At 47.3% G+C, this 18,921-nt stretch overlaps 1 protein-coding gene across 1 annotated transcript in view; it reads right to left on the minus strand.

The window, feature by feature from the left end:
- znf462 (zinc finger protein 462) overlaps positions 1-17,125 on the minus strand; it is a 55,303-nt gene extending 38,178 nt beyond the window's left edge. The window contains exon 1 of the mRNA XM_034095716.2: positions 16,771-17,125. The gene's annotated coding sequence lies outside the window, so the exon portion shown is untranslated. The remainder of the gene's footprint in view (positions 1-16,770) is intronic.
- Between the last annotated feature and the right edge of the window lie 1,796 nt (positions 17,126-18,921).

Raw genomic sequence — 18,921 nt, forward strand, 5'->3', positions numbered from 1 at the left:
CTAAGACAATTCATCTTAATAATAAATCAACCAAGTGTTAACGCGCTAAAGGTCTCAAACGTTACTGAGAGTCGCCAAAAACATCAACATTGTCATAACATAGTGTCAGCCACATGACTAAAAACACTGGTGTTAATCTGCCTACAAATCTGTTTTAGGAAGCATATGGCATAAAAAAAGTAGGTCAACCATTAACTCAGATAACACAGCCTTGACCAGAAACATTCTTCTAGCTCTCCATCTTAAATCCATCTCAAATGTTGGATGTAAAGCAAAATACCCCCCATTAATGCTCTTGAATTTTAAATATTGCTCAGTTTAACACTCACTCACTACTACAGCCTGATGTGGTCTGATATGACCAGTAGCTTACGGTGGCTAATGTGAGCTAATGTTAGCTAGAGGTCTAGCCATTATGTAGGACTGCATCTTTTGACTGCATTGGTAACTGCCTCATTTGAGGTACTATCTTATTATTATTTTTATTATTATCTTAATGTTTTTATCAAATTGAATATCACAATTTGTTTCAAAGGATTTTTAAATATGTATTTTTATTTTCTTATTTGGTTACATTTCAGTAATCCATCCATCCATCTTCTCCCGCTTATCCGTGGTCGGGTCGCGGGGGTAGCAGTTCCAGCAGAGAGCCCCAAACTTTCTTTTCCCTGGCGACATCAACCAGCTCTGACTGGGGGATCCCAAGGCGCTCCCAGGCCAGCGAAGAGATATAATCCCTCCACCTGGTCCTAGGTCTACCCCTTGGTCTCTTCCCAGCTGGACGTGCCTGGAACACCTCCCTAGGGAGGCGCCCAGGTGGCATCCTAACTAGGTGCCCGAACCACCTCAACTGGCTTCTTTCGACGCGAAGGAGGAGCGGCTCAACTCCGAGTCCCTCCCTGATGACCGAACTTCTCACCTTATCCCTGAGGGAGACACCAGCCACCCGGCGGAGGAAACCCATCTCGGCCGCTTGTATCCGCGATCTCGTTCTTTCGGTCATGACCCATCCTTCATGACCATAGGTGAGGGTAGGAACGAAAATGGCCCGGTAGACAGAGAGCTTTGCCTTCTGGCTCAGCTCCCTTTTCGTCACAACGGTGCGGTAAAGCGACTGCAATACCGCTCCCGCTGCTCCGATTCTCCGGCCCATCTCACGCTCCATTGTTCCCTCACTCGAGAACAAGACCCCGAGATACTTGAACTCCTTCACTTGGGGTAAGGACTCATTCCCTACTTGGAGTGGACAGTCCATCGGTTTCCTGCTGAGAACCATGGCCTCAGATTTGGAGGTGCTGATCCTCATCCCAGCCGCTTCACACTCGGTTGCGAACCGATCCAGTGAGTGCTGAAGGCCGCAGACCGATGAAGCCATCAGAACCACATCATCTGCAAAAAACAGTGGTGCAATCCTTAGTCCACCGAACTGCAGACCCCCCCCCCCCACGACTACGCCTCGAAATCCGATCCATGTATATTACAAACAGGATTGGTGACAAAGCGCAGCCCTGGCGGAGGCCAACCCTCACCGGAAATGGGTCCGACTTACTGCCGAGGACCCGGACACAGCTCTCGCTTTGGGAGTACAGAGATTGGATGGCCCTGAGTAGAGACCCCCTCACCCCATACTCCCGCAGCACCTCCCACAGTAACTCCCTGGGAACCCGGTCATACGCCTTCTCCAAGTCTACAAAACACATGTAGACCGGATAAGCGTACTCCCAGGCCCCCTCCAGGATCCTTGCGAGAGTAAAAAGCTGATCCGTCGTTCCACGACCAGGACGGAATCCGCATTGTTCCTCCTCAATCTGAGGTTCGACAATCGGCCTGACCCTCCTTTCGAGTACCTTGGAGTAAACTTTCCCGGGGAGGCTGAGTAGTGTGATGCCTCTGTAATTGGCACACACCCTCTGATCCCCCTTTTTGAAAAGGGGGACCACCACCCCGGTCTGCCACTCCTTCGGTACTGTTTCCGACTTCCACGCAACGTTGATGAGACGTGTCAACCATGACAGTCCCTCAACACCCAGAGCCTTCAGCATTTCCGGGCGGATCTCATCCACCCCCGGGGCTTTGCCACTGTGGAGTTGTTTGACGACCTCAGTGACCTCCCCCCGGGAGATTGGTGTCGATCCCCCGTCATACTCCAGCTCTGCCTCTAACATAGAGGGCGGAGTTGTCGGGTTCAGGAGTTCCTCAAAGTGTTCCTTCCAACGTCCCAACACTCCATCAGTTGAGGTCAACAACGTCCCATCCTTACTGTACACAGCTTGGATGGTTCCCTGCTTCCCCCTCCTGAGGTGTCGGACAGTTTTCCAGAACAACTTTGGTGCCGCCCGAAAGTCCTTCTCCATGTCTTCTCCGAACTTCTCCCACACCCGCTGCTTTGCCTCGGCCACGGATGAGGCTGCTGCCCTTCGGGCCTGTCGGTACCTTGCAACTGCCTCGGGAGTCCCCCGGGATAACAAATCCCTGAAGGCCTCCTTCTTCAGTCGGACGGCTTCCCTGACCACCGGTGTCCACCACGAGGTTCGAGGGTTACCGCCCCTTGAGGCACCTAGGACCTTGAGACCACAGCTCCCCACCGCGGCTTCGGCAATAGAGGCTTTGAACACCGACCACTCTGGTTCAATGTCCCCAACCTCCACAGGAATGCCCGAAAAGCTCCGCCGGAGGTGTGAGTTGAAGGCCTCCTGAACTTGGGCCTCCTCCAGACGTTCCCAGTTCACCCGCACTACACGTTTGGGCTTACCAGGTCTGTCCAGAGGCTTCCCCCGCCACTCGACCCAACTCACCACCAGATGGTGATCAGTTGACAACTCCGCCCCTCTCTTTACCCGAGTGTCCAAAACATACGGCCTCAGGTCCGATGATACGATAACGAAATCGATCATGGACCTTCTGCCTAGGGTGCTCTGGTACCACGTACACTTATGAGCATCCTTATGTTCGAACATGGTGAGTCATGGATTGGCCATAACAAACATTTCAGTAATACAAAATAAAAATAAACTCCTTTTGTTTGTTGATTTAGCATATTTATTTTCAGCAACAACAATAACATATCCTTTTTTATATTAATGTTTTAAACTCTTCTGTCCCCCATGGCCCAAACAACACAGAGTTCTCATTCATAACACTCCGTTCGATGTCTCACTATGGGATGCGCCTCATCGCGGAGCAAACAGAAGCATCAATCTCATTACGCCAATCCTGATTGGCTGGTGATCTTGACGTCAGCGTCAGGGGAAATCACCCCCTATAAGTAGCTTGCGCCACAACGCATGCGTCATTCAAACACCTCTTCTCGCTTCAGAGCACATCTCTACAGTAGCCGGGCAAGCTTCACTGTCCACAGACTGAACCCAAATACCCATTTCGGTCGCCGGGTGCTCGCCGGCTACTCCTTCTGCTTCGCAGAAAGACGGTAGTACTAACGCAGTTAGTATTAAAATCGACCTCGCCCTTCTCTTCCCCGGAAAGTAAGGTAGGTCCGATTTGTTTTAAGCTAGCAGCACACCTGTTGCTAGCTCGCTCCCTCTCTACCGACACCACGGTAGCGAGGACGTTTTTTCTTTTCTCTCCTCCACGGAGGGGAAAAGGATTAAAAAGGAGCATACTGCCACACCAGTCAGTATTCTCCGGGAATAAAAGACCCACACTGTCCTTTTCTCCGGATTAAGGACAAGGTGGTTTTATCTTTTCTCCCGTCCCACCTGTCGAGAGCGGGCCCTCTCCACGCCACGAGGCGGCCAAGATGGACGCCCCTCTCCCTCACACCAGAGGAGTCAGGGACTCTGCTCGACTGGCTCGACTCTGCGGCTGCGGGTTGAAGATATCGGGCACAGACACACACCAGGTCTGTTCATCCTGCCTCGGGCTGGAACACGCCCGAGGCGCTATCGACAACCCCGGCTCATGCGGACATTGCGTCCGCTTCACTGTTAAGAGCCTCCGCCGACGGTTAGCTCGACAAGCTAGCCTGTCGGAACAGGACCCCCCCATGTCCATGGACCCGCCGACCGGCAGTCAGGACACGGGGGCGTCCGCCACAGAGAGTGAGCCCCTCTCCATGTCGGTCTGGGGCTCACGACGAAGAGGAGGATGCTCTGGCGTTCCTCCTGTCCGAATCGGATGAACAGGAAGAGGACACCTTTATGTCACCGGCTCAGGCTGCAAAGCCTGAGGCAAGTGCTGTTCTCCCGGGCGATAGCACACCAGCTTCGCCCGGTCTGAGCATGGACCTGCAGGCCGTGTGTAAACGCGCTGCGGCCAGACTCAACGTCCCGTGGCCCGAAATGGACAAGGAGACCTCCAGGTCCCGCTACGAGGGAAAACATCTTCCCCAAGCAGCGGGGGAAAAGAGACAACTCCTTCCAGTCTTCCCGGAGATGTTGGATGAGGTGTCGGTCTCGTGGAGAGACCGGCCCTTCAGCAACAAGGTCCCAATCCAGGGTGCCTCCTCCCTAGACTGTGACGGAATGGAGAAGCTCGGCCTGCTCTGCATGCCGCCCATGGAACCGCTGGTACCCCACGCTGCCAGCAAAGTCGGACCGTTTTCAGTCAGCAATGACTGAAAACGCCTACAAAGCGGCAGCGTTGTCCACCAGGGCCCTAAATGTGTCCTCGCAGTTAACCGCCTACCAAGCGGAGCTCTGCGAGGACCTGTCGGGTAACCCGGGGGCAGCCACTCTGGACGAGATGGCAGCGGTCACGGACATTTGTCTCCGTGTCCAACGCTGCGCCGTCCAGACAGACTGCGCCTAGCCCGTGGGCAAGGCAATTGGGATCATGGTGGTGCAGGAAAGAGCGAGATGGCTCAACCTCACCACTCTCCCAGACCGGGAAAAGGAGGATGTGCTGGATATGCCCATCGTTCCCGAGGGAATTTTTGGCTCCGCTCTCGCCTTCATGCAAAGGAGGTGTGAGACGAAGAAGAGGGAGGACGAGGCACTCCACCTCTGCCTCCCTCGAAGGGTCCAGCCGCTGCTCTCGCAGCAGCAGTCCTCTGCCCAAGCTGCCTCGAACTCTGCTCGGTTTAAAACACCGAAGACGCAGAGGTCGCAGCCCGCCCCGAGTCCCCAGCCCAGGCTGGAGACAAGGGCAAGTTGGCCGAGAAAATCTCCGGTTCCGGCTGCAGCTCAGGCTCAGCCAACCCAGAATTTCGGCCAGCAGTCGAGGAAGAAGAAGCGAGCGGCGTGACAGCCCCTCCTTCTCCCCTCCGTGAATGTGTTCCCGCCGCCTCGAGAGATGCCTAAACACCATCCTCAAGTCCGCACAAACACACGTCACACGTTGATTGATTCCTCTGTCATAAAACATTTGCCGCTGACGCATCCAGGCTTCAGGCCGAGGGCGCAGCTCAAAAAAATGAAAAGAAAATCAGCAGCTACGGCATCTCTCAAAAGGCGGATTATTGACGGGTCTGTGAAGGCACCACCGCCACGCGCACACGCAGTGCCGGCTGGGGTCGTAAAGGCTCCACCGTCACAGCATGCGCAGTGCTGGCTGGAGCTGTAAAGGCACCACCGCTACGCGCAGTGCCGGCTGGGGCTTTAAGGGCTCCACCGTCACACGCATGCGCAGTGCCGGCTGGAGCTGTGAAGGCACCACCGTCACGCGCATGCGCAGTGCCGGCTGGAGCTGTAAGGGCTCCACCGTCACGCGCATGCACAGTGCCGGCTGGAGCCGTAAGCGTGACATCTCAGCTGGCTCTAAGGAGCATACAGCAGGAGATACTCACGACATCTGCCTGGGCTTCTCAAAACAGTTATACTTTATCTGTTTTCACAAGCCCAGAGCGAGGCGAGTCAACCCATATTCTGGAGAGAGAGGCCCTCTCTTTCCTAGAAAGATGGGTTTTATCTATAATGCCCACCGAGCAGAGTCAGATTACGCAGACAAATGTCCTCGTAAAGCACCCGCTCAACATGGGGCTCATAATAAAACTAAACCCCGCGCGCCACGGCGTGCGGAGAGTATTGGTTATTATGTAATGCGTAGTGGCACTACACCCGACTTTTCTAGTGCGGGACGCGCCTACGGGTGCTGTCCTTTCACGGAAGGTGGTCACCACGGACGCATGTCAGACAGGCTGATAGGGTATTTACGAAGGTCGCCCGGTGAGAGGTCTCTAGAGCAGAGACCTCCAGCGGGCGCACGTAAATTACCCGGAGCTTTTAGCGGTGTTCCCCACCCTAAAACGCTTCCTGCCGTCTCTCAGAGGACACCATGTCCTCGTGAGGACAGACAACACGATATCGTGTATGAACCGCCAAGGGAGGTTGCGTTGTCTCCAGTCACACACACTGGCACACAAACTGATCCCTTGGAGCGGCAGACGTCTCCTCTCTCTGAGGGCGACACAGGTACCGGGAGTGATGCACCTCGGGACAGAACTACTGTCCAGAGGTGCACCACTCTATGCAGACTGGACTCCACATCCAAGGATCGTGAGTCCGCTGTGGGTGCGTTACGGCGGAGCCGCATTAAATCTGTTCGCATAAAGAAAAAATGCTCAATGACAGCTGTTCTCTTTAATGCACGATTTAAACGCACTGTTAGGCGGGGACGCACTCGTACACGATTGACCTCCGGGTCCTCTGTACGCGTTCCCACCCCTGGCTCTGTTACCCCCAACTCTGGCCAGAGTGAAGGAGCAACGCCACACACTTACTCTGATGTTTCCGCCCTAGCCCGCAACGTACGGGCTGGCGGAGAAATATCAGCTGTTGTGCGGGCAGCCATGGCAGCCCCCACCACGCAGGGACAGATTGTCTCAGGCGGGGGGGGGGGGCGATCCTTCACCCACGCCCAGAGCGCGGGGCACTATGGGCCTGACCCGTGAGTGGTACAATCTGAAGTCTCTCTATGACTGTAAGTGGAGGGTGTTTGAGGAGTGGTGCCTTCAAGAAGGACACATCTCTTTTCAATGTCCTGTCGGGGTGATTTTATCATTTCTACAGGACTTGATCGATAAACACAGAGCTTTCTCCACGATCAAGGTGTACCTGGCTGCTATTGCTGCATGCCATGTGGGCTTTGAGGGTAAGAAGGCTAGCCAACATCCTTTGGTTTGCCGTTTTATGAAGGGAGCGCGCAGGCTCCTCCCTGTCTCCAGGTCGCTGGTGCCCTTATGGGACCTGGCAGTGGTTTTAAATGGGCTCAAAATGACCCCATTTGAACCCCTGGAAGGAGCTGACATGACACATCTGTCACTCAAGACAGTGCTGTTACTGGCCCTGGCATCCGCCAAGCGGGTCAGCGATATTCATACTGTACATCCCCCATGCACTCAGTTCGCCCCAGGGCAAACGAGAGTGTTGTTGAAGCCCAACCCTGCCTTTACACCAAAGGTGGTTGGTTCGTGTACCCCAATTGACATTGAGGCATTTCCTCCGCCGCTGGTTTCCTCCGGGGAGCAGCAGCAGGATCTGTTGTGTCCAGTCCGGGCTTTACACACATATATGGACAGATCAAAAGAGCTTCGTCTTAATGACCAACTCTTCGTGTCCTGGGCTAACCCTCACAAGGGTAAGCCTGTTACTAAGCAATGGCTCTCCCACTGGATTGTGGAGGCAATTGCTGTGGGGCCCGTACAAGTCAGAGCTCGCAGGCACCCTCGGGTTCGCGAGTTTTTCTCTTGACTCAGTGTCTGGCGGCATCCTGGGCTCTGTTCAGGCCTGATGTCTCCCTTTCAAGACATTGGTGCAAGCGGCGAGCTGTTACTCGCTGCTCACTTGTGTCCGCCTTTTAACAGTCTGGGCGTTCTACTCCCAGGTTGACTCAAGCAGTGCTGGGCACCTGGTTGAGTCGGAGTCCTACCTGTTAAAATTCTGATCGGTTGGCGATTTTCGAGATAAGCTCGTCTGGCAATACGGGAGCTACAATATCCCATAGTGAGACATCGAACGGAGTGTTATGAATGAGAACTATAGGTTACCTACGTAACCCCAGTGAGATGTCTCACCAGATGGCCCTCCTTGCTATGGTGAAGCGAGAAGAGGTGCTTATTTTGAATGACGCATGCGTTGTGGCGCAAGCTACTTATAGGGGGTGATTTCCCCTGACGCTGACGTCAAGATCACCAGCCAATCAGGATTGGCGTAATGAGATTGATGCTTCTGTTTGCTCCGCGATGAGGCGCATCCCATAGTGAGACATCTCACTTCATGTTACTCTGAGGCCTGGGGTTACGTAAGTAACCTATAGTTTTGGTTGTATTATCGGCTATCACCATGGGTTAAAGTAGTCATGGTTTGACCTGCTCTGGATTCACCAACGCTCTATTTTTAGGGATTAAGATCAAAACCTTCTACCTCGGTTTCGTTAGATCACAAGTTCCATTTCCTGTCGTGGGAATAAACCACAAGCTTGCAAAATTAACATTCTGTGTTTGGTAAGAAGCAGTCCTACCACTCAGCTCAGAAGTTTTAGGAACACATGAGACTATTGGTGAGTTCTTGTTGAGGGTAGACTGCTATACTCTCCTTGAGTTATTTTTAGCTTGTTTTGGGCCTCTTGGTAGTTTTTCCTTTAGAGCTTCCTCTTTACATGACCATCCATCATCGCTGGATGACCTGGTCTAGATAAGGTCCTGATAGTGCCATAATTCCTCTTAGACTTTTCTTCAAGTTTGTCCTTCCTATGTTCCAAGAAAAAATAAAGGGTATTCAATCAAACTTTATGTCTTTCAAAGTCTTTCAAAGTAACTCCCAAAGTTCTGCTGGCTTCTTGCTGTCAAAGCTTGTCTCTGTCCATTTTAACATTTACAGAAAATCATGTTTAGAATCAGTTCACTCAAAATAAGCTTGAAACACTTGAATACAACTAACTGAATCTCAACACAAAAACAACCTGGAGTAAGTGAGGCATGTGCATATTTACACATGGGGACTACAAACAGTAGACTTGTGTGTTTAACATTATTCTACTGATTAGTTTAACGCAATGAATGAGGGGATACATTTTTTTTTTTGGTGGTCATTCAAAAGAAATAACTGCTTAGTTTTCTCGTATTGTCCTGGAGGTGCAGAGCCTTTGACACATGCTGCATACAGTGAGCTTTGCTGATCTGTCTGCAGCCTGACCTTCACTGGTGTCACATTCAGAGGGCGTAAACAAGAAGCACATCACCACTTCAGGCCCTGGCCAGTGGCCACCCTTAAGGATTCAATGTAAACGAAAGATCAGAGGCTCACTATTTATCCTAATATGATGACCGTGTGGCTGGTCTAATGGAACAAAATAAGGCATATTACTGCCCTTGAAACTGGTTTCCTTATCTAGATCATGCTTCAATCATGACTCAACATCAAAGTTAATGCATCAAACGGAGGATTTTGATTGTTGGACCTCAAAGTATTCTTTTACTGAGACCTTCAAGCAAGAACTCACATCAAAAAGAGAGACAGAGAAGCAAAAAGAGATAGTGAGGAATGCCATTAGTATGGCTCCCAGTTGGAACACTATGCTAATCCCATGTAGAGATGATACTTTTCTATTTTATGTCTGGATCTATACTGCAAGGTCAGGCGGTGCATGTGTCAGCCTGTCCCTGTCTGACAGATGGTTACCTGACATCACCCACAAAGTCAGACAGCCTTTAATACTTAATATCGCTGCACTCTCTCTCTCCTCTTTATATTCAGTCTCTGCAAACCAGGACGCTTCATTTCTCAATCAACGACATCCAACTTGCAAGTTTGTTTTCCTCTAAAGCTGCACCCATAAATAAAGAGAAAGGACAGAAGCTGGCCATCTTGGTACAAGTAACCTTGCTCCAAGGGTAGCCTTTGTGTTTAGCAGATTTGTCCTCGTGAAAAGAGGACTGCTGCTACACAGAGGACTCAGTAGTAACATTTGCCCTCTTTTGCAGAGAAGACAATGACCAGGCAGATTAGGAGGAGTCTCGCAATAATGGCTATCTTCTGTGTGTGATTCTGTCTTCAGGTTGTCATGGTGAAAACTCACCTTAAAAAAAGGAAATGATTCTCCATTCAAAATGAAGCGCTTAGAGTATTTTTACATCTCCTGCATCTACCTTTAATCATGAGCCTTCAGATATATTTATGTGACCTTCAAGCCTGAAATGTTCACTGCAACAACAACAGACGGCTGCCATGCCATCTTAAGCCTGCTGGGTGTGAGGGTTAGATAATGAAAACCCTTACATAGTCACCATCTTCATTCCTGTTAACAAACCCAAAAATGAATCTTTTCATTGAACTGAAAAAGCTCTTAATGAAAAAATACAGTTCTTATGAGAAGTCAAAAATCTAGTAGTGTAGTGGGGATAAGAGGTGGAAGCAAGCAGACGTGCACGCTTTGAGTTCCTCTGGAAGCTCAACCTTCTTTTACAGTCACCTCCCTTGGCTCTCTCTCTCATCTCTCTTCCTTTCTCTCTCGGGGCTGACAGAATTATCTTCTGCATCAGAGCTGAGGCTGGGCCAACGCTCCACACAGAGGACTCCATTTCACGCAGCCAGCCCCACTGTGGCCAAGGAGACACTGCCAATCACACTGGAGTATCAGTGGCATGGCCGTCCACCATTTTGTGCTCCTCAAGGTCTTCGACTGTCCTGCTCAGCTGAGTGGAGCTGCCTCTGCTGGCTCTGCTATCTCGTTACACAGATGGAAGTGTTTAGCTTTAAGAGCACAGACCTGAGCGAGCAGCTTCCTCTGCTGACTGTCATGGCAGTCAGCAGAAGCAGAAGTGAGATGTGTGGGTTATTATGTTCGCTGCAAAAGATGGCCACCTAGAGTGCGGCTCTGCGGTTCTTCACAAGCTGAACACAGAGAGAGATCTGAGGATTGTGCTTCTAAATACGGAGCTTTCAAAAGCCCTGTCTTACATAGCCTTCAGTAAGTTCTGCAGATAACATCAAATACAGGTGACCCAACATGTTCTACAGTAAACATGTTGTAGTGCTTCCATGAGATGCTTTTTTCCTAGACTGAGAATCATAAAAGACTAGACTTAGAGCAACATGATTAAATATTCCATCCAAAAATGATTAAGTGCACCATTTAATTAATGGCCTTAGGCATGATTATTTTTACAATGTTATATTGAAAGGAATAAGTAGATATATTTGGTTTTTCTCAAGAGGTATTTTCCCTCGAGCTCAGAGAGAAGAATTCTCAGAAATGAAGTACTGTACACAAGTAGGCTATATTTAAAAATAATGTTTAGCTACTCCACATAGAGCACATACTGCACATGTTTGCAGTCAGACATACAGTATGAGGCTGTAACATGCTAAATTCAGATGTATTTAGGCAGACACAGACGGGTTAAGAAAACAATGCTGAAGAGGCGGGCAAGTGAAGGATGTCCAAGGACAGATCTTGGAGAGAAATCAGGAAGTGTTTTCCCACAAAGACAATCACCCCAGGAAACCTTACATTCCACAATGCCTCTCATACCATTTCCTGACGTACAGTAAATCAATCTGCTGCTGTCTCAAATAAAATCTGTAACAACTTACAAAACATGTAAAAAACTGGAAACACAGACTAGTCAGCTCTCAAACCAAACTCAAATCCAGTCACATACTGTATACTAGTTGTATGTTGTGACGATGCAATGACCATGAGCAAAACCGTCTTCCACCTTCTAACCTTATCTCAATCAAAGGTCTAAAACATTGGTTTCATTCTTTTTTTCTATTAAAAAGCCTTCAGCAGTATCCAATTCCACCAATTCACCCAAAAATAAAAAGATAACAAGAAAAAGCTGAGGTGCACTGAAGAGTTTCTTGTAAGTGGTGCTCTGTGGACAACTGCCAGAAAACACTGCAATGCTGACTTCCTGACAAGGCAGTTACTACAGTTACAGGGGGTGGGTGAGGTTACAAGCTAGTCAGGATGGAGTATTTCAGAGTGACCAAAAGAGGACACAGGAAGCAATATAAAATAGTAGAAACAAAGTCAAACTGAAGGTACACTGAGACTGGTTTGCTAGCAGAAATACACTTGTTATTTTGTAACCTAGTGGTAAGTTTTATCTACAAAGAAGAAGTGAGGTTCCTCTCCAGGTTCAGCAAACCAGCAGCTCAACAAGTTTGAGAAGGGAAAGATGAGAGACCCATCAATATTAACTTACCACTGAGACCTCCTTTCCGAGCTCTTAAATATTTAATCGTCCTTGGACAGCTCTGTTGCTTCGTAGGCCGAGCCTTCTACAAGACCACTCCTGTTCCTGCTCAATGAAGGCCTTGTCTGGTGGCACCACACTGCCCAAGGAACGGGCGTCTCCAAAGAATTCAGGATTTCCCCCCCCCACCACAGGCAGCTTGAATCTGACAGAGTTGGTTCACTGTCTCTTATAAGAGAAGGACATAAATCATGAATTTTTGCCAGGAACCCTAAGTATGTTGGTCGACGGCTTAATTTATCTCAGCGTACAAACTGTCCCATCTGCTTAGACACATTATAGCTGAAGACTAGTAGACACAACTATGAGCTATACTGAGCTACAAGCATGTTTTTCCAGGAGGGGAAAGGTAGCTTGATGTCTTGATGGAAAGCAGAGAGGAGGAACCAGTTCTGCAGCAGTGTAACGTGGCAACTGACAACAGAAACTGGAATGACACCTCTTAGCAAGCCACTTCCTTGTTCCATTTAAACCCAGACGTGGTATTGCTATTCCAAATAGACCTTTACCAGTTACACATCATTGACTCACCTAAGCATAATGTAAGAGAACCTAGTGAGGTTTTTGCTGTGCTGTAATGACTACAGTGTTTTGGATCTGGGGCCAGTGTGTTCCAGCACACAAGTGTAGCAGAAGGGCCTGGCTGCATCTCATGAGCCATGCATCATGTCAAGAAAGCACTCACTGGAGCATTTCAATTTGCTTTTGTGCGTCTCTCCGGCCTTCTTCACTGCCCCAGGTGGAGAAGAATGGAGGAGTGCATCACCCAATGTGAGTGAGTGAATGGGGGAGAAGGAGGGGAGTGTGTGTGTGTGTGTGTGTGTGTGTGTGTGTGTGTGTGTGTGTGTGTGTGTGTGTGTGTGTGTGTGTGCGTGCGAGGGACACAGAAAAGTACAAGAGTGAGTGATGAGCTTCACAAGCACATCCTTCTAGCATTCAAACCATCACAGAAGTCTCTCTTGTTTAATCCTCTGTCCTCTATGTCGAGCTTTTTAAAGCGTAATCCTGAAATACCTTGCAAAAATCCAGTTATGTAATTTTTTTTCCTGAAAGTTTCTACCATAGTTCAGTTCTGCCCTGTCACCTTAAAGATGAACTGCAGTAAAAATGTCAATGAAATATCTTATGCAGAGGTCAAATTCAACCAGTTTCGGTTGAATAGCCTTTGTAGCTAACATGGCAATAATATTTAGTCAGTTACAAATCTCCACCATGAAGATACAATTTTATACAGAGGTCAATATAAAATATGACAGTATCTTATAGCTTGTTGCATAATACAATCATATCCTTTAATCAAATCCCATATATTATGAATGGATTAGGCTTAAAGAAACAGCAACTTTGGAAATATGAAGCACGAGTAAACACTAAAGTTTAAGAAACTATCCAGTATTTCTCTTCTGGAAAACCAAGCCCCATGTTAGTTTGAATTCATTAAAAAATAAATGCTTAAAAAGATATCATGTTAGCAGAATATCAACAAAAATACTTAAGATTTTAAATCTAATTAAGCAGGGCTATAATGTATGATTCTTTTCTCATTTAATCTTTGTCTCAATTTTCTGGAGCTTAAGGCCACATTACTTAATGTCTTCTTTAATCTGATTAAAGATATTCGATTTAGTAATATAATAAATGACAAACGAAAGCAATGGTATACAATTATATCGGTTAACAAGTACTTTAAACAGAGAAAATATGCAAATACTGGATCAAATAATCGACTAATTATTCCAACTTTGCATTTAGACACCGGCCCTCCAGATCCCCTTGATTGGGTAAAAATGCAGGAGTCACCTTAGGGCCCTGTGCTTTTCATTTTTAAAATTAATTTAGAGGAGTGTATTGCCAGACACATTTGTAATTAATTACCACAAAGTAATTGCCACAAAGACAACCTGGGGACATCAGGAGCCTCTGAGAGCCTGGGGCCCCGATGCAGTTGTCTACTTTTGCCATGTTAGTTATCCAGCCTTGGTTTACTACAACACTTCTGCTACAAAGGCAATCTCTGCTACAGAAAGAGCAAACAGCCCTGACCTCCGTGACCTTAGCTGGTGAGTTAAACTAGCACACAGATTAGCTCCTATAGTGTGGCAAGAATAAGCTTCACAATGAGGAAGAATGTATTACAGGCTTGTGAAAGTTACTTCATGAAACTGGAAGAGACAACAGACAGTGTCAGTATCCCAGAGACAATCTGTGTCAAAGAAACATCACAATCAAAAATCCCTGGGCTCATTTGCAGAACATGCACCATCCACCCAGACTATATCCATTGCACCCGTCTGTGACACAAATGTGTCGACAGCAGCAGATTCCTGTCCAGCCGTCCTCTATCGGCTCCTCCTTGAGAACCTGTTTGCCCTGCCACGCCAGGGAGAAGGAGCATCGCCTCCATTTTGATTGCTCTTCTCAGCCTGAGCATTGTCGCAGCACAGTGTGTCAAGCCCACAGTCTCCTTGTCAGCAAGATTTCACACAGTGGCCAGGGGAACTGCAGAGCGTAGCACACACACACACACACACACACACACACACACACACACACACACACACACACACACACACACACACACACACACACACACACACACACACACACACACACACACACACACACACACACACACACACACACACACACACACACACACACACACACACACACACACACACACACACACACACACACACACACACACACACACACACACACACACACACACACACACACACACATGCACACACCACAGTAACAACCACAGGAGCACACTTCAGCTTGCAAACACACCTCCACTTTGCTGGTCAACACACACCTTTAGATTAGAACGTGTGAAAAGTAATCTACAGAGGATATGGAAAGCATTACGATAGAGGGCTTGTAAACAGATGACCATTCGTCCAAATTACTTTTAAAGTATTTTTAACACAAAAAAACGAAACCAAACGCAGAAGTAAGACCTCACCCAAAAAACTGAAGGGTCCAAAAGTGTAAATAAGAAGTCTAAAAATTATCAACACTTAGCAATGATCAACACTTACGCCATTACAGTTTGTAGACAAAAGCAGCTGGACATTTATTCACCAAAAACACATTTAAAACTAAAAACAAGAATCATCTTGAGAACTTCCTTTCAGAATCCGCAGCAAATACTTAACTCTATCTCACACAGAAGAAAGAGTGTGCTGACACCACTTTGTTGAACATTAACTACCTGCATGGCCAAAATACTGCATTATTCAGCATTACAATTCCTATCTCATACAAGTGTCCCCTCAGCCATCACAATCACAAACATATACTGCCCAGAAATATAATTTTCAAAACTCTCAAAAACTAAATTAACCCAAATATTGACACACCAACTAGTTTTAAATCCAGCAAAAAATGAAAGCAGCAAGTTCATGGAGTTAACCTTGAAAGCCCCACGAAACCCTCACTTTTCAGAGTTCTTCTGCTTCCTGTAGCACACTCAACTTCCGAGCTGAAAAAGAAGCAGAAGAAGAGGAAGAAGGAGAAGGAGAAGAAGAGGTTGTGGTCGAGCATTTATGAACACAACCTTTGTTCTGGCGTGAGGGATCCTGCCTGTCTGACTCCAGGCTCTCCTTGGAGACTCATCTGCTTTCCTCCATTTTATGGTGAAGCCCTACTAGTATGACATACCTGACAGCAAAGAGGCATCCAAACAGTGCAGGGGACAAGCGGGTCACAGTGTAGCAATAAGAGCAGAGACAAATACTTAGAATTAAAATATTACAAAAGCCACCATTTCACCACCATCAACAGATATCTAGCTCCAACCCTGTGGAGAACCAAAATCGCCAACAGATAAGGTTTCTTTTTATAAATTGAGAGGAGCAGAGGAGGGGGGGAACACATATAGCTTCCTCACACTGGACATGGCTTTCATAGAGTGTGTGTTTGTGTGTGTGTGTGTGTGTGTGTGTGTGTGTGTGTGTGTGTGTGTGTGTGTGTGTGTGTGTGTGTGTGTGTGTGTGTGTGTGTGTGTGTGTGTGTGTGTGTGTGTGTGTGAGAGACTGGACCAGCGGCTATGCCAGCTCCTCTGTGTCGCTAATGGAGGCTGGTTGGGAGAGGAGAGCAATCCGGTGCAATGGCTTCTCCATGAAGCTAACACGCAACAACACGCACGGCCGGAGAGGGGACGCACAGCCGGGGCCAATAATTCCCCTGACCAGACATGTCAGAATAACAAAACACTCCGGTGCTGCTGAAACACGCAGGCGACACTCTTTACACCGCCGCGTCCATTTCCTTGTGTCACTTTGACAACACACCGAAAGGCGACATAGCGGTAGGTTGGTTAGGATATAAACTGGGAAGCGAGAAGACCCACTTGACTTTGGCTGCATGGGTGCCAGCCGGAGCGCCCATCCGACTAAAATCTCTCCCCGGCTTCCTCTCACAAGTCGGCTGGACTAAAAGGAGAAAGGGTGGTGGAGGCAGGCGATCAGCTCTTTCCAGGTCATTCACGAGGCGCTTTCCAAATTATATCCCATGATCTACCATACCGACGTTCTCGCAGACCTTGAAAGCCCAGCCGAAATCTTGGCGAAACTGGAAATATAGTGCAAGAGGAAAAAACTCACTGGTACAATCTTCTCCTCAAGCGATCCTCCCAAAAGTTGTCCTCGTATTTCATGCGTGCGCCCGGTCGGTCTAATGGATGATCGCCATCTTTCCTGCTTCTCCTTTGCTGCAGCTGCAGATGACCTGAGATCCGTCTGTCTCTGAATAATGAGCAACCACACAGACAAGGAAGACAATCTGCAAAGCAGGCTACACAAAGAAGTTTGGGAGACTAGCAAGCACCAGAGGGTGCACAAGAGTTTACGATGAGACGAGGGAGCATCAGCAGGGTGGACAACGTCAATGTCTGAGATCCTCATCCTTCATCTAGACTGAAGTCAGATAGCTTGCAAAGCCTTATCAGCGGCTGAGACCACCACCAGATACATGCGGGCTCCCACTATTTTATGTAGGCTTTCCATACTGTGTCTGCCACGTCATGGGGTTATCTGCAGTTCACTTTGGTGGTGATGATGCTGCTATTCCTCAGTTATACACACAGACAAGATATAAAAAAGGAAAAATAATAGATGGATAGATGTGATGATTCACACTTGATACACATTATAACAAATACATAAATCAAAATATACAAAAAAACACCAGTCCCATTAAACACTGCCCCCATCCAATTATCATAATAAAACACCCCAAAGGTTAATCATCATCATTCAAATACATCACAAACAATACAAATGTTTTAATTAATTCTGCCCCTCATTCATGGAAAAAATATGGCCGATGTGTTGCAGTGTGTTGTCATTACACTATGACTGTAAAGTGGACGTGATGCTGCTGCAGGCTGGCTTCTCTGTCCACCAGCTGCTAACAAAGAGGGAGCCCAAGACAAAAGGTGCAGGGTCCTGCTCAGATGTATGTCAGACAGAGGAAGGATGGGTGCGTGGGTGGGTGGGGGTTGAGCGGCAAGAAGGGGGCACGCATGAGAGGGTGGGTAGTGAGGAGAAGAGTCTACCTTGCATGATTGAGCGCATATAGTGTCCTCCGAGAGCGTTTGATGGCTTTTGATGAAAATAATTTAACATGTGTTAGCTGTGCTTATGACCGCAAATTATGCACTTAAATCCATTAAGGCTATTTACACAGTGTAGAGGCTCTTGTCACATAACTGCACTGGAAGATATTGAGAATGTCACGATGAATGTAGATCTTTTGTCAGGCGCACTTACCTTCACACATTCAAACAATCTAGAGCATTAATGTCTGATTGCATTCCATGTTGTGAAGCTCTTTTTATTTCTAGCACTGACCTTAGTTGATCTTAGATTCTTGCAGCTGAATGAGTTTCAATATCACAATAATACTCCATTTAATTGAAAGTTACATTGGCTCTAGGGTTTATTTATTAATCTTGTAGAACAATGGGAAAAAGATAGTCAACACAAGCTAATAGGTATATTTATCTAAATGACAGTATGTTTACTTTTGATACTTGTTCATAGTCATTGCTGCTATCATTATGATGTATTGTTGTGCGAGTAAAATGCATTGTGTCTTGCAGACAGTAGATGGCAACAACAACATCTGCCCTCATTATAACAAATGCATGTGAACTTTAATTTAAATGCAATTAATTCCGAAAAAGTTCTTTGAATTCCAGAAACATGTTTGTAAACCTGATAATCCTGTTTCGAAGCCTCAGTCACAGATCTAGTGTAGGGGCTTGTGAGTGATTGTTTGCTGATTTAACGGCAGAGACACAGAGACGAATTAAATTTGTTTAAGATACAGACGTAGTAAATCATGTTTGACAAGTGTCAGTGTTGCCCCTTGTGAGATTTGGTTATGAATTATGTATTGTGGAATACATGTTTTTGTGACATTTAATAGAAAACTTCAGATAAGAAATTATATTCAGTCTGTCTTTATATCACCAACTTCCAATCCATGACACCAGTGCTAATACAAGTGCTAGGTTTTCCACAATACTGTTCATGAGTGTGATCCAAACAGTGTTTGAAATATGTGACACCATGGGATCTGAATCATGTGAGAATATGGATTATATAATGTGCTTTTAAGCATAAGGTAACAGATGGCACAGGAATGAGCCTTTTTTTTAATGCAGGTCGATAGTGCCAGTTTTCCTGTTGCAGTGACGTAAATAGCCCCATGTATTTCCAAAACACTGTGGCAAAGAATCATTTGGCCCA

Source organism: Pseudochaenichthys georgianus, chromosome 12 (assembly GCF_902827115.2).
Source record: "Pseudochaenichthys georgianus chromosome 12, fPseGeo1.2, whole genome shotgun sequence".
Classification (NCBI taxonomy): Eukaryota; Metazoa; Chordata; class Actinopteri; order Perciformes; family Channichthyidae; genus Pseudochaenichthys; species Pseudochaenichthys georgianus.